Source organism: Cantharellus anzutake (assembly GCF_015039405.1).
Source record: "Cantharellus anzutake strain C23 chromosome Unknown EI90scaffold_38, whole genome shotgun sequence".
Lineage (NCBI taxonomy): Eukaryota > Fungi > Basidiomycota > Agaricomycetes > Cantharellales > Hydnaceae > Cantharellus > Cantharellus anzutake.
In genome coordinates this window covers 479,112-493,323 of record NW_024066988.1, presented here as the reverse complement: position 1 = coordinate 493,323, position 14,212 = coordinate 479,112, and the positions used below count along the sequence as shown (strand labels likewise).

General features: G+C 42.9%; 8 non-coding genes and 1 pseudogene across 9 annotated transcripts; 4 read left to right on the top strand and 5 right to left on the bottom strand.

Moving 5' to 3' along the window:
* Positions 1-1,470: 1,470 nt before the first annotated feature.
* Positions 1,471-1,548, bottom strand: EI90DRAFT_t163. Its single transcript has one exon. It is a non-coding gene; the product is annotated as a tRNA-Ser (tRNA).
* Positions 1,549-1,617: 69 nt separating this feature from the next.
* Positions 1,618-1,697, bottom strand: EI90DRAFT_t162. Its single transcript has one exon. It is a non-coding gene; the product is annotated as a tRNA-Ser (tRNA).
* Positions 1,698-1,768: 71 nt separating this feature from the next.
* Positions 1,769-1,850, bottom strand: EI90DRAFT_t161. The gene has a single exon. It is a non-coding gene; the product is annotated as a tRNA-Ser (tRNA).
* A 226-nt stretch (positions 1,851-2,076) lies between these two features.
* Positions 2,077-2,158, bottom strand: EI90DRAFT_t160. Its single transcript has one exon. It is a non-coding gene; the product is annotated as a tRNA-Ser (tRNA).
* A 61-nt stretch (positions 2,159-2,219) lies between these two features.
* EI90DRAFT_t159 lies at positions 2,220-2,301 on the bottom strand (annotated as a pseudogene). The gene has a single exon. The product of its transcript is annotated as a tRNA-OTHER (tRNA).
* Positions 2,302-2,357: 56 nt separating this feature from the next.
* Positions 2,358-2,439, top strand: EI90DRAFT_t166. Its single transcript has one exon. It is a non-coding gene; the product is annotated as a tRNA-Ser (tRNA).
* A 197-nt stretch (positions 2,440-2,636) lies between these two features.
* EI90DRAFT_t167 lies at positions 2,637-2,718 on the top strand. Its single transcript has one exon. It is a non-coding gene; the product is annotated as a tRNA-Ser (tRNA).
* A 226-nt stretch (positions 2,719-2,944) lies between these two features.
* On the top strand, positions 2,945-3,026 carry EI90DRAFT_t168. The gene has a single exon. It is a non-coding gene; the product is annotated as a tRNA-Ser (tRNA).
* Positions 3,027-3,103: 77 nt separating this feature from the next.
* Positions 3,104-3,183, top strand: EI90DRAFT_t169. Its single transcript has one exon. It is a non-coding gene; the product is annotated as a tRNA-Ser (tRNA).
* Positions 3,184-14,212: the final 11,029 nt, after the last annotated feature.

Below are 14,212 nucleotides of genomic sequence, written 5' to 3'. Positions count from 1 at the left end.
CTCAGCCTGTAGTGGCCAGTCTTGGCCCACATTGGCCACCTTTTGAAACCCTTGGCACCAACCCCTGGTTCAGTATCTAACACTTAGAGGAGAACTCAACACTGGTGACCCAGTAGCATCCTCTGTGTCTGACCCTGAGTTAGAGCTGCCTCTGTGCCAAGGCTGGGCCCTGACAATAATATAACAAGCAGAGAAAGGATCAGAGTTGGTGTGGTCCAGGAGGTGAGGAGGTCCAGGGTCTGGAGGTAAGAGGCCCAGAGGTTGTCAGTGACTTTGATTCTCTTACCAGTACACCAGAGGAGATTGAAGGAGGAGTGGAAGAGGAAGGGTGATGATGGTGGAGGGAGGTCAGATTTGATGGAGGTTAGGGTTCATAAGCATCAACCAGAGGGGGCAGAGTCAAGTCAGGAGACAGGTGGTGGATGTGAGAGTTATCTGGAACTAAGGCAGAGAAAAAGCACTAGAAGTGGGTTCTGTATCCCTCTGCAAAGTTGTAAGACTTCATAATCTACCAACCTCAATCATATCTGATTGGGAGTACTGTTAGAACGGGCGGATTCGGACGACTCCGGAATGGAATCGGAGACTTAGCATGGAAGGACCTTGGCCTCAGCGACTCAGGCGGAGCGCTGTGCCATTGCTGGTTGTCCCAGGGGTCCCTAATTTCGGATCTAGCAGAGGGAAAGTCTCTTGGGGGAATTCATGTCGATTTCGGACTGAGGTTACAAGTTACTAGGTACATTGTATATAAGGAGGGGTCCAGAATCAAAAGGAACAAGGGTAGGACAAAAGGAGACAAAGGGAGATGGAAAGAGGAACAACACCGAGGGTCAAGAGTTTGACTCAATGGTGTTTCCCAAAGGAGGAATGAAGGGCCAAGGCCCAAGAAGGAAGGAAGGAGGATGGGAGTCAGGAATGGCTAGCTGACTGAATGGAAAGGAAGCAGCAGCCCAAATAGGAATGAGGGAGAATAGCGGAATTGAAATGGACAATGCAATAGTTGCAAGGTCCGGAGTAAGTCCGGAAAGTCCGAACTCGGAGGTTAAACTCCGGAATATTGGCAAAGGTAATTAAATGGAATGAGCTAACCAATACAATGGGTATAAGCGGAGGTGGGGTCAAAGTCCGAGGTCGGAGCTAAGACCGGAGGTTCCGGAGACGAGACGTGAACGGGATACCGGAGCGGAGGTCCGGAGTCGGGAGCATAGGTTTTGCGTACTCGTCTGGAAGGTGTCGAGGTTGGGGTCAGACCCGGAATGTTCCGGAGTCGGACCGAAGGTGATGTCCGAGCCGGAGGTGGGATAACCTCTTGGGAGTCGGCAAGGAGAAGGTGACGGAAGGGAAGTAGGGCTCCGGAAGTCGGAGTTCGGAGTTCCGGGAGCCCAGAGTGGAGGTCGGGATTGTATGGATATGACAAGTACCCTGCAAATCACATACTGTTGTCAATAAAGCACCAGATGGTCCAAAAGGAGACACTGGCATGATTTGAACATCCTCTGAGAGGAATTGACTTCTAGTCAACTGCCTTAGCTATTCAGCCACAATGTCCTACACAATGATGTAGCCTGTGAGCCACATATTGTTCTTTACCTCATTTTATGCACTAAAACAAAAAGGAGACACTGGAATGATTTGAACATGCACCCTCAGAGGAATTGACTTCTAGTCAACTGCTTTAACCATTAAGCCACAGTGTCCAACACAGTGATGCACCCTGTTCCTCACACACTGTTCTTCACCTCAGTTCATTCACTAAAACCAAAAAAGGTGACACTGGCATGATTTAAACATGCACCCTCAGAGAGGAAATGACTTCTAGTCAACTGCTTTAACCATTCAGCCACAGTGTCCTACAGTGATGTACCCCAGCAAGCCACATATTGTGGTTCTTTGCCTTAATTCATTCATTCAGTAAACAAAAAGGAGACACCAGCATGATTGAACATGCACCCTCTGAGAGGAGTTGACTTCTAGTCAACTGCCTCAGCCATTCAGCCACAGTGTCCTACACAGTGATGCACACAGTGAGTCACATGTTGTTCTTCACCTCAGTTCATTCACTAAAACCAAAAAGGGAGACACTGGCATGATTTGAACATGCACCCTCAGAGAGGAAATGACTTCTAGTCAACTGCCTTAACCATTCAGCCACAGTGTCCTACACAGGTTGCACAATGATGCACTTGCAAGCCTCATATTGCTGCATTGGCCCAAAAAAAAGACACTGGCATGATTTGAACATGTCCCCTCTGAGAGGAATTGACTTCTAGTCAATTGCTTCAGCTATTCAGCTACAATGTCCTGCATAAACTGCCAATTGCATATAGGGTGTACTTTCCTTGGTCTTTTATTGCAAGGACACTGTGGCTGAATAGCTAAAGCAATTGACTAGAAGTCAATTCCACTCAGAGAGTGCATGTTCAAATCATGCCAGTGTCTTCTTTTTGGGTCTGGCAGGGGGAATGCAGTAATATGAGGCTTGCAAGTGCATCATTGTGCAAGACATTGTGGCTGAATGGCTAAGGCAGTTGACCAGGTCAATTCCTCATATGAAGATGCATGTTCAATCATGCTGGTGTCTCTGAATTAAGGTGAAGAACCACAATATGTGGCTTACAGGGTACATAACTGTGTAGGATACTGTGGCTGAATGGCTAAAGCAGTTGACTAGAAGTCAATTCCTCTCTGAGGGTGCATGTTCAAATCATGCCAGTGTCTCCCTTTTTGGTTTTAGTGAATGAACTGAGGTGAAGAACAACATGTGACTCACTGTGTGCATCACTGTGTAGGACACTGTGGCTGAATGGCTGAGGCAGTTGACTAGAAGTCAACTCCTCTCAGAGGGTGCATGTTCAATCATGCTGGTGTCTCCTTTTTGTTTACTGAATGAATGATTTAAGGCAAAGAACCACAATATGTGGCTTGCTGGGGTACATCACTGTAGGACACTGTGGCTGAATGGTTAAAGCAGTTGACTAGAAGTCATTTCCTCTCTGAGGGTGCATGTTCAAATCATGCCAGTGTCTCCTTTTTTGATTTTGATTTTCATGAATGAACTGAGATGAAGAACAATGTGTGACTCACAAGGTGCATCACTGTGTAGGACACTGGCTGAATGGTTAAAGCAGTTGACTAGAAGTCAATTCCACTAGAAGGGTGCATGTTCAAGTCATGCCAGTGTCTCCTTTTGTTGTTGTTTTAGTGGATAAAATGAGTTGAAGAACCACAATATGTGACTCACAGGGTACATCACTGTGTAGGACACTGTAGCTGAATGGCTAAAGCAGTTGACTAGAAGTCAATTCCTCTCTGAGGGTGTGTCATATCCATACTCGGCCATCGACTTCCACTACCTCCAAACTCTCCGGACTACCTCCGCTCCTTCCTCACTAACCTCGGAGCTCCCATATTCTGCAACCACCTCCACTTCTCTTCGATGGTCACCACCCCCTCTTTTCAATATATTACCTATGCCTCCCTAAGTACGGAGCCCCGAAGGTTTCCGGACAGCTCCAACGTCCACTAGCGCACTCCCGCCTCCACTGGGCAATTCACTTGCTTGCCCTGCAAGCCCACCTTCGGGCCTATCCCTCCTTTCTGTTTCTGGGTTATCACCTGCCATTCCGCTAACCCTGTAACCTGACTTGTTGGTAATATTCAATCAGCTAATGTTTAACTCCGTTAGCTCTGCTCCACTCGGCCCCACCATTTACGGGCCAGCCCTTGTTGTAACTATATATACTCAACTTGTACATAGGTTACACCTCAGTAATAAAATTGACTAGAGTTTACCCCCTTTTAGTTCTGGTTGCCAGTTAGTAAGTTAGGGCACAGATGTGTTACTTGGCACAGCACTCCTGGCATAAGTCGCTGAGGCCGAAGCCCTCCGCCATGGAGACCTTCCTTTGTCTCGATCTGGTCTCTGACAGGGTGCAGGTTCAAATCATGCCAGTGTCTCCTTTTATAACCCTGTATGCTTCACCAAAGCTTGCAATCAGTTAAAGTTTTAACCTTCACACATCGCATACATACATATCTACTCCATATACTCTCTCTGCCTTCAGGCTTACCTCTGAGAGTTCTCTGGAAGACTGTCAACATAGTTATCATACTCCCACACCTCCATGGAAGTTTACCAGAACCCTCCAGTCATCCTACTTCCTATGATGTTCTGCTCCTGCTTCCAGATGATCTGAGTTCAGCCTGCTGTGTCAATTAGAGGCTGGGATGTCTATTCCTAAGAAGGGGATATGGACTCCATGCCTGTCTACCCTCAGTGCTATGCATCAATCTCCACCAAGAGCATTTTCACATCATCATAGGTGGGACAGTCACCCAGGCATGGAGCCAGCTTGGATACCCATTCTTACATTCAGAAAACCACTTCCATTCATGTGACACTATGTGTAAGGTCGGTGTAGGTGCCGACCTTGGTGCCTCTTCAATCCCCAGGCAGTCGAAAGCTAGGTTATACAGAACTTAGTATTTCAACGTGGGTGAGGAGAAGAGTGATGGGACTTCACTCGACTCTGGGCCACACATATGTAAATACATGGTTACAACAAGAAAATAACAAATGAATAAAATAGTAGGACCCCTTCCTTACACTATGGTACAAATTTGGTACCTAAAAATAGTGCAAATTCTTGTGATTCTGACAATATCAAGAACATCCTAATTGGTGGAGAATTGATGGAGTTATGTGTTGGGCAAGTTAGTGTCAGGGCACACACCCTGACCTAGCCTGGACCTGCTGCAGGAGAAATAACGGCCACACTATGGAAACCCATTATGGAAATATGCCAGATAAATCACAAAAACCTCATACGACAAGTAGATATGAGAAAATAGAAGGACCTGAATTTTAACAAATTTTATGAATTTTTACGAATTATTATGACTATACACGATAAATCGAAAGAAAGAAAAATAGCAAAAATACTTCAAGCTTACTATCAACGAGACGGAATTCTCGGGGGAATTTATAGCAAATATTAAGCCAAGAATTAGGACAATCAACCAAGATTTGACTATAAAAATAATCAGAGAACCTCCATGGAAACTACTTTCCCACGTCCGAACACGTAGCCAAGGATGGAAGTACCATGGAACGAAGATTCCTCAGGAACTAATGCAAAAGTCAGAGTCGTGTTTACAATAGGAAATGTAGATGTCCTCCAAACGGAACCAATGAGAGTAATTACAGGGGAAACTACCTATAAACGATGGAGATATGACTAAAACTCCTGCAAAACGAGGACAATGTCTAAAAGGCAAGCGCGAAGATTAACTAGTAACGACCGAGACAAGCTTGATAGCCCATTAGAAAGGAAGGGATCTAATCTTAATCCTCCCAAATTTTCATAATAAAAGGATCATGCGTTAATAAGATATCCAATAACGGGAATAGCGACATCAAAAGTCCGAGCTCAGGGAAAAGACGATGTTTGCGTAGGATCCATAATTAAAACATACAACGAAATTTACACGGAAATTATTGAAAATGGGGAACTATAGTTATCCAAATTTTCAGCCCAAACGGTCCAGCCGTTGTGAAGTTATACCCATGACGGGAATATAGAAATCCGCATCATGTGTAATGACACGTGAGGGTGGCGATGCACAGGGAACCGGCCGTCGGAACCGAGATCTGCACTTCGGCAGATCGTGAAGACCAATTTCCATCCAAATAAGGAAGAGCCCGGTCAAAACAAAGCATGGAAAGTGCAAAACAACCTTAGATCATGAGGGAAAAATCTGAAATAAATCACAGAAGCCCATATGAAAGAAATAAAAACCCGTGCATATCATAAATCCCGAACAATTAAACGGAAACGGCGCCCGCATATGAACGACTATGGGAATGACGCACGTGATTACCGAATGTGCGCGCGAACTTTTGCTAACTCAACGAATACCAGGAAATAGGACACAATCTTAGTACCATTGGAAAGGTGGGAATAAATGAAAATTTATGATACCAAGAACGTGAGAAAACATCCAGAAATGAATAAGATATAGGGACATGAAGTTAGAAACCAGAAAACGCGCGGGAAAACAGCTTCAAGAGGTCCAGAGTCCTAAATAAAATACATAAAAATATGATATCTTCAAGGACGACCTACTATAACAACGAACAATACATATGGAGGATTAGGATGTGATAATACAAAGGGGAATCAGGGAATATGAACGAAATTCACGAAAACCACTAAACTACGATGGACCATGGCGGGAATTTTAGGGAACGATATTCTAATGAGGTGGAGAGCTATAACACATTCGTTTGAGTAATTCTTGACTACTAGCAACTTTTACTTTCAGTTTTAAACCTGAATAATTCACTCATTTACCATTTCAGTCTCATTTTAACTAAATGTCACTAAATAAAAATGGAATAAATCAGCTGAAGGTCTCAGCACAGCCGTACGCATAGTAATGCGAAGTTTGAATTCAGAATCATCGAGTCATAGCAAATTTAATGGTATATATAGGGAATTTGAAATAGGTAACTGCGGCAAATGCAGCGCAGCCAAGTTCTAATTAACCATTAAAATAGCTTAGGCGAGGGAGGACAATAAGGATTCTAGGCGCAGTCTGACCGCAGTAGAACCGCAGTTCAGCGCAGCAAAAGCGCAGTAGAACTATAGCGTGAAAATTTCATTTTTTATTCAGTTTGAGAAAAATACACTGTAAATAAATCCTGTAAATAGAAGGTAGAGCGTGAAAAAGGAAGGCGACCCAAGGAGTATAAAAGGGAGACCCTTTCTGCAACTTTTCGCCCCCCTCAGAGAAGTAAGAAAATAGAGTATTATTTTTCTCAAGCATTTCTGGTTGTCACTCCAGTGCGAAAAAGTGATATACAGTTAAGATTGCCACTGTAGTAAAAGGCAGCAATAAAGGAGAGAAATATTAAGTAGATATTTCAACAGGAGAGCTGGTTAACACTCCAGATTTCAAAGTGTAAACACAAAACAGTTATTTTGCTACTGTTAAAACAAGCAATAAAATAAGACAAAAATAAAACAAACTCAAGGGACACTCCAGACACAATCCAAATCCATTAACTGATTAGAATCTTTGAAACTTCACCAAGTAGAAGATTAAATCCAAATTAAACAACGCTACACAGAATTACACCTAGACAAATTAAGAAATTTCAATAAAGAAACAGCTCCGCAGGGCTCGGTTTATCTGTAAGTCAATTCCCAGGAACTTTAAAACTAACCCATAAAAATAGAATTAGCCAAAACACTCGGATTGGTACTATATTTACAATAAATAACACTAGTACACTTCCCCATCCTAACTAAAGAACCAGGGAACAGCTTGGTGGTGGTCTCGTTTGAACCTCCCAACTGACCTTCCTTCGTTCTCTCCTTTAGCGTCTGTTCGAATTTACACCCCCCCAGCTTCAGGAAGAGCCTTCTCTTCTGTAGCGTCTCCAGGACTTCTCAAACTACCCTCCAGTGTTCCTCTAGGGTGGCCGTAAAGATGAGAATGTTGTCCATGTAACAAATGATGACCTCCCAATCGATGAAATCCCAGAGGATGTTGTTCATCATGGTCTGGAAGGTTGCGGGCAAGTTACATAGGCTGAAGAACATTACCATGGGCTCAAACAGCCCTCAATTAGTTGCAAATGCCACTTTCCACTCATTGCCATCCTTAATCTGGATGTTGTTAAACCCCCATCGCAAGTCCAGAGCCAAGAAGTACTTGGTGTTGTAGAGGCAGGCGAGAATGTCTGAGATGAGTGGGAGTGGGTACGAGTTCTTTACCATGATCTCGTTCAGTTTCTGGTAGTCCTGGACTAGACGTTGCAAGAGGGCTAGCGGCTCTCTATGCTGACTAAGCTTGTGGGGCCAAACTCTCCAAAACTCCTACTTCTTGACTAAACTAGTTATGTTCTCGATCCTTAAACTCTGTGTGGGTTCTCCAGGATTTCTGCAAGGTCCGGGCTCAACAAATCCACTACCCACTTGTTGCAGGCTAGATTGTTGCCCTTATTCCTACTGTTGGAATTCCACTCACTCACACCAACTCTAGCGCATCCTAGCACCTTAGAGAAATTGGGGGAGGGGAGAACTTCTTTTCAAAAATCCAGTATGTACAGGATTATAAGAAATAATAGATGGTAAATATTGGTGCCATATGGCACCTGCATACTTTATTAGGCAAAATAATCGAAAAAGTATCAGTAACAATAAAAGAAAAATCAATCAATAACTGAAATGATGGCAAAATATGAAAATAAGCGATTTCTCAACGGATTTACGGAATTAAAGGCCGAAATTGGAAATGAAGCCGGAGATAACTCTCACACAGCCGATAAACATTTTTACCAATTTATTAGATGCCATGGGAACGAGTGAGGCAGGAATTCTGGGTTGCTGCTTGAGATTCCCACACCCACACATACTCGTGACCTGCCATGCCTAACTTGTCCAATGCAGAACTCCATCAAATCTCGACCGATTGGGGCGTTCTTGGTATCGTCAGAATCGTACGAATTAGCACTGTTTTTAGATACCAAATTCGTGCCATGTTGTTGCGTGAATGAAAGTGGTTTTCTAATTGTGGAAATGGGTATAAGTCATGTACTGTAGTTGATGGCACCTCAGTGTGAAATCGACAACAAAGACCCCAGAGTTTGCGCCCCTTGTTCTGAAGTTAAGGACCAGACTCTTAAGCGTTACCGAACATAGGCACAGCGCTCCTCTCCGAGTTGCTGAGGCCATGGTCCTTCCACCCATTCTCTACCTCTGGCCTCCCTTCCAGGGAAAGGTCCAGGAACACTGCCCCCCCTTGCTGTGTCTCTGACAAGTGGCAATCTTAACTGTATTTCACTTTTTTGCACTGGAGTGATGACCAGAAATGCTTGAGAAAAATAATACTCTATTTTCTTACTTCTCTGAGGGGGGCAGAAAGGGTCTCCCTTTTATACTCCTTGGGTTGCCTTCCTTTTTCACACTCTACCTCGTATTTACAGGATTTATTTACAGTGTATTTTCCTCAAACTGAATAAAAGTGAATTTTTCATGCTATAGTTCTACTGCGCTCAGCTGCGCTGAACTGCAGCTCTGCTGTGGTCAGACTGTGCCTAGAATCCTTATTGTCCTTCCTTGCTTAAGCTATTTTAATGATTTAATTGGAACTTGACTGCACTGCATTTGTCACAGTTCTTTATTTCAAATTCCTCTTATTTACCATTAAGTTCACTATGACTCAGTCATTCTGAATTCAAACTTCATGTTACTGCACATATGGCTGCGCTAAGACTTTCAGCTGATTTATTCTATTTTTATCCAGTGACATTTAGTTGAAATGAGACTTGAAATGATAAATGAGTGAATTGTTCAAATTTAGAACCAAAAGAAAAAGTTGCTAGTAGTTAAGAATTGAGTGTTAGAGCTCTCTGCCTTATTAGTATATCGTTCCCTAAAATTCCCACCATGGTCCATCATAGTTTTGTGGTTTTCATGGTTTTCATCCATTTCCCCTGGTTCCTGTTTGTATTGTTGCATCCTAGTCCTTCATATGTATTGTTTGTTGTTATAATAGGTTGTCCTCAAAGATATCATATTTTTATGTATTTTATTTGAGGCTTGGGACCTCTAGAAGTTGTCTTCCCACCCATATTCAGGTTGCTAACTTCATGTCCTTATATCTCACTCATTTCTGAATGGTTTTTCATGTTCTCAGCATCATAAAATTTCATTTATTCCAACCTTTCTAATGGTACTAAAGTTGTACTCTAACTCTCGGTATTTGTCGAGTTAGCAAAAGTTCACGTGCACAACCGGTAATCACGTGTGTTGTTCCTGTACTCATCTGTATGCAGGCACCGTTTCTGTTTAATTATTTGGAATTTATTGTATGCATGGGTGTTTGTATCCTCAATACAGGCTTCCATGATTTATTTCAGATTTTTCCCTCATGATCCAAGGTGTTTTTGTGTTTTCCATGCTTTGTTTTGACCGAAGTCTTCCTTATTTGGACAGAAATTGGTCTTCGCAATCTGCTGAAGTGCAGATCTCAGTTCCGATGGCCAGTTCCCTTTGCATCGCCACCCTCATGTGTCTTTAAGCATAGTGCGGAATTCTCTATTCCCATCGCTGGTGTAACTTCACAACGGCTGGGCCATTTGGCCTGAAACTTTGCATAGTGGTAGTTTCTAATTTATCATATTTTCCATGTAAATTTCGTTATGTGTTTTAAATATGGATTTTGCGTGAACATCGACTTTTCCCTGAGCTATGACTTTAATGTCGCTCATCCCATTAATGAATATCTCATTGATGCATGAACCTTTTATTATGAAAATTTGCGTGGATTAAGAATAGATCCTTTCCTTTCTAATGGGCTATCAAACTCGTCTCGGTCATTACTGGTTGTTCTTCGCACTTCCCTTTTGAATGTTGTCCTCGTTTCCCGTGAATTTCGGTCATTTCTCCATCGTTTATCGGTAGTTTTCCCTGAAATTACTTTCATTGAGTCTATTTGGGAGGCATCTACATTCCCTATCATAAACACAACTTTGAATTTTGCATTGGTTCCTACAGAATCCTTGTTCTGTGGTACTTCCAACCTTGGCTACTGTCAGGGATGGCTTGAGGGAGGCGGAGGTAGTGGCATAACGCTCGGCACTGGCGGCCTGGATGACAGCAGGGCGGTGAGACCGTTGTAGGAGAAATAACGGTCACACTATGGAAACCCATTATGGAAATATGCCAGATAAATCACAAAACCCCATACAACAAGTAGATATGACAAAATAGAAGAGCCTGAATTTTAACGAAATTTTACGAATTATTACGACTACATACAATAAAATGGAAGAAAGAAAATTAGCAAAAATACTTCAAGCTTAGCATCAACAAGACGGAATTCTCGGTTGAATTTATAGCAAATATTAAACCAAGAATTAGGACAATCGACCAATATTTGACTATAAAAACAACCAGAGAACCTCCACGGAAACTACTTTCCCACGTCTGCACATGTAGCCGAGGATGGAAGTACCACAGAACAAGGATTCCTTAGGAACTAATGCAAAATTCAAAGTCGTGTTTATAATAGGAAATGTAGATGTCCCCCAAACGGACACAATGAAAGTAATTACAGGGAAAACTACCCATAAACAACAGAGATATGACTAAAACTCCCGGAAAACAAGGACAACGTTAAAAGGCAAGCGGGAAGAACAACCAGTAACAACCGAGACGAGCTTGATGGCCCATTAGAAAGGAAGGGATCTAATCTTAATCCACCCAAATTTTCATAATAAAAGGATCACTCATTAATGAGATATCCAATATCGGGAATAGCAACATCAAAAGTCCGGGCTCAGGGAAAAGATGATGTTTACGAAGGATCCATAATTAAAACATACAACGAAATTTACACGGAAATTATGAAAAATAGGGAACTATAGTTATGCAAATTTTCAGCCCAAACGGTCCAGCCGTTGTGAAGTTATACCAACGACGGGAATATAGAAATCCACATCATGTTTAATGACACATGAGGGTGGCAATGCGAAGGGAACCGGCTGTCGGAACCGAGATCTGCACTTCGGCAGATCGTGAAGACCAATTTCCATCCAAATAAGGAAGAGCCCAGTCAAAACAAAGCATGGAAAGTGCAAAACAACCTTAGATCATGAGGGAAAAATCTGAAATAAATCACGGAAGCCCATATGAAGGATACAAACACCCGCACATACCATAAATCCCAAACAATTAAACAGAAATGGCGCCCGCATACGAACGACTATGGGAACGATGCACGTGATTACCGAATGTGTGTCAGGGTTCAGCACCCTGCCCTAGGGTGCCCCAGACTCCCCAACCAATCCCTTCCTTCCATTCCTTCATTGTTGCCTTGTTGTTGCCTTTCTGTGTTGTGTATCCACGCACATGAGATAGCGTGGGAACTTTCTGAGCGAGCAGCTCACCCAGAATGTTCCCACGGGTCACAGCCACAGTTCTGGGCAAGCAACTCGCCCAGAACGTTCCCACGCTTACTGGGCACTGCCACCTGGATGTTCCCTCCGGGTCACACTACACAACTCTAGGAGCTGTATAGTTGTGGGCATGTGACCCATTCCTTTATATAGCAACCATGCGGGGAGATGAGACCTTTACCCTTCTTCTCATCTCATACCCTGCATAGGCAAGTGTATATATATTCTTTCCTTTTACTATACATCTCATACCCCGCATAGTGTGAGGACAGGCCAGATGGGGGTTGAGGTCAGGGAGCCTCCGAGTCCGAGGCCGGGCCCTGACAATGTGCATGCGAACTTTTGCTAACTCGACAAATACCAGGAAATAGAACACAACTTTAGTACCATTGGAAAGGTGGGAATAAATGAAAATTTATGATACCAAGAACGTGAAAAACCATCCAGAAATGAATGAGATACAAAGACATGAAGTTAGAAACCTGAAAACGTGTGGGAAGACAGCTTCAAGAGGTCCAGAGCCCTAAATAAAATACATAAAAATATGATATCTTCGAGGACGACCTACTATAACAACGAACAATACATATGGAGGATTAGGATGTGATAATACAAAGGGGAATCAGGGGAGATGAACGAAATCCATGAAATCCACTAAATTATGACAGACCATGGCGGGAATTTTAGGGAACGATATTCTAATGAAGTGGAGAGCTATAATACATTCGTTTGAGTAATTCTTGACTACTAGCAACTTTTTCTTTTGGTTCTAAACCTGAATAATTCACTCATTTGCCATTTCAAGTCTCATTTTAACTAAATGTTGCTGGATAAAAATGGAATAAATCAGCTGAAGGTCTCAGCGCAGCCATACGCATAGTAATGCGAAGTTTGAATTCAGAATCACTGAGCCATAGCGACCCTAATGGTAAAAATGAGGAATTTGAAATAGGACACTGCGACAAATGCAGCGCAGTCAAGTTCTAATTAACCATTAAATTAGTTTAGGCGAGGAAGGACAATAAGGATTCTAGGTGCAGTCTGACTGCAGCAGAGCACAGTAGAACTATAGCATGAAAGTTTCATTTTTTATTCAGTTTGAGAAAAATACACTGTAAATAAATCCTGTAAATACAAGGTAGAGCATGAAAAAGGAAGGCGACCCAAGGAGTATAAAAGGGAGACCCTTTCTGTGACTTTTCGCCCCCCTCAGAGAAGTAAGAAAATAGAGTATTATTTTTCTCAAGCATTTCTGGTTGTCACTCCAGTGCGAAAAAGTGATATACAGTTAAGATTGCCACTGTAGTAAAAGGCAGCAATTAAGGAGAGAAATATTAAGTAGATATTTCAACAGGAGAGCTGGTTAACACTCCAGATTTCAAAAGTGTAAACACAAAACAGTTATTTTGCTACTGTTAAAACAAGCAATAAAATAAGACAAAAATAAAACAAACTCAAGGGACACTCCAGACACAATCTACATCATTAACTGAGAAGAATCTTTGAAACTTCACCAAGTAGAAGATTAAATCCAAGTTAAAATCCAAATTAAACGATCCTACACAGAATTACACCCAGACAAATTGAGAAATTACAATAGAGGAACAGCTCCGCAGGGCTTTGTTTATCTGTAAGTCAATTCTCAGAAACTTTTAGACTAACCCATAAAATAGAATTAGCCAAAACACTCGGATTGGTACTATAATTACAACAAATATTACTAGTACACTTCCCCATCCTAACTAAAGAACCAGGGAACAGCTTGGTGGTGGTCTTGTTTGAACCTCCCAACTGACCTTCCTTCATTCTCCCCTTCAGCGCTCGCACCAGATGCCCTCGGGACCTCCCATGGAGATACCCAGTGTCATATCCATCCATGGCCATCAACTTCCACTACCTCCAAACTCTCCAGACTACCTCCACTCCTTCTTCACTAACCTCAGAGCTCCCGTATTCCGCAATCACCTCCGCTTCCCTCGATGGTCACCACCCCCTCTTTTCAATATATTACCTATGCCTCCCTAAGTACGGAGCCCCGAAGGCTTCTGGACAGCTCCGACGTCCGCTAGCGCACTCCCACCTCCACTGGGCAATTCACTCGCTTGCCCTGCAAGCCCACCTTCAGGCCTATCCCTCCTTTCCATTTCTGGGTTATCGCCTGTTAGAACGGGCGGAAACAGACGACTCCGGAGTGGAATCGGAGACTTAGCGTGGAGGGACCTTGGCCTCAGCGACTCAAGCGGA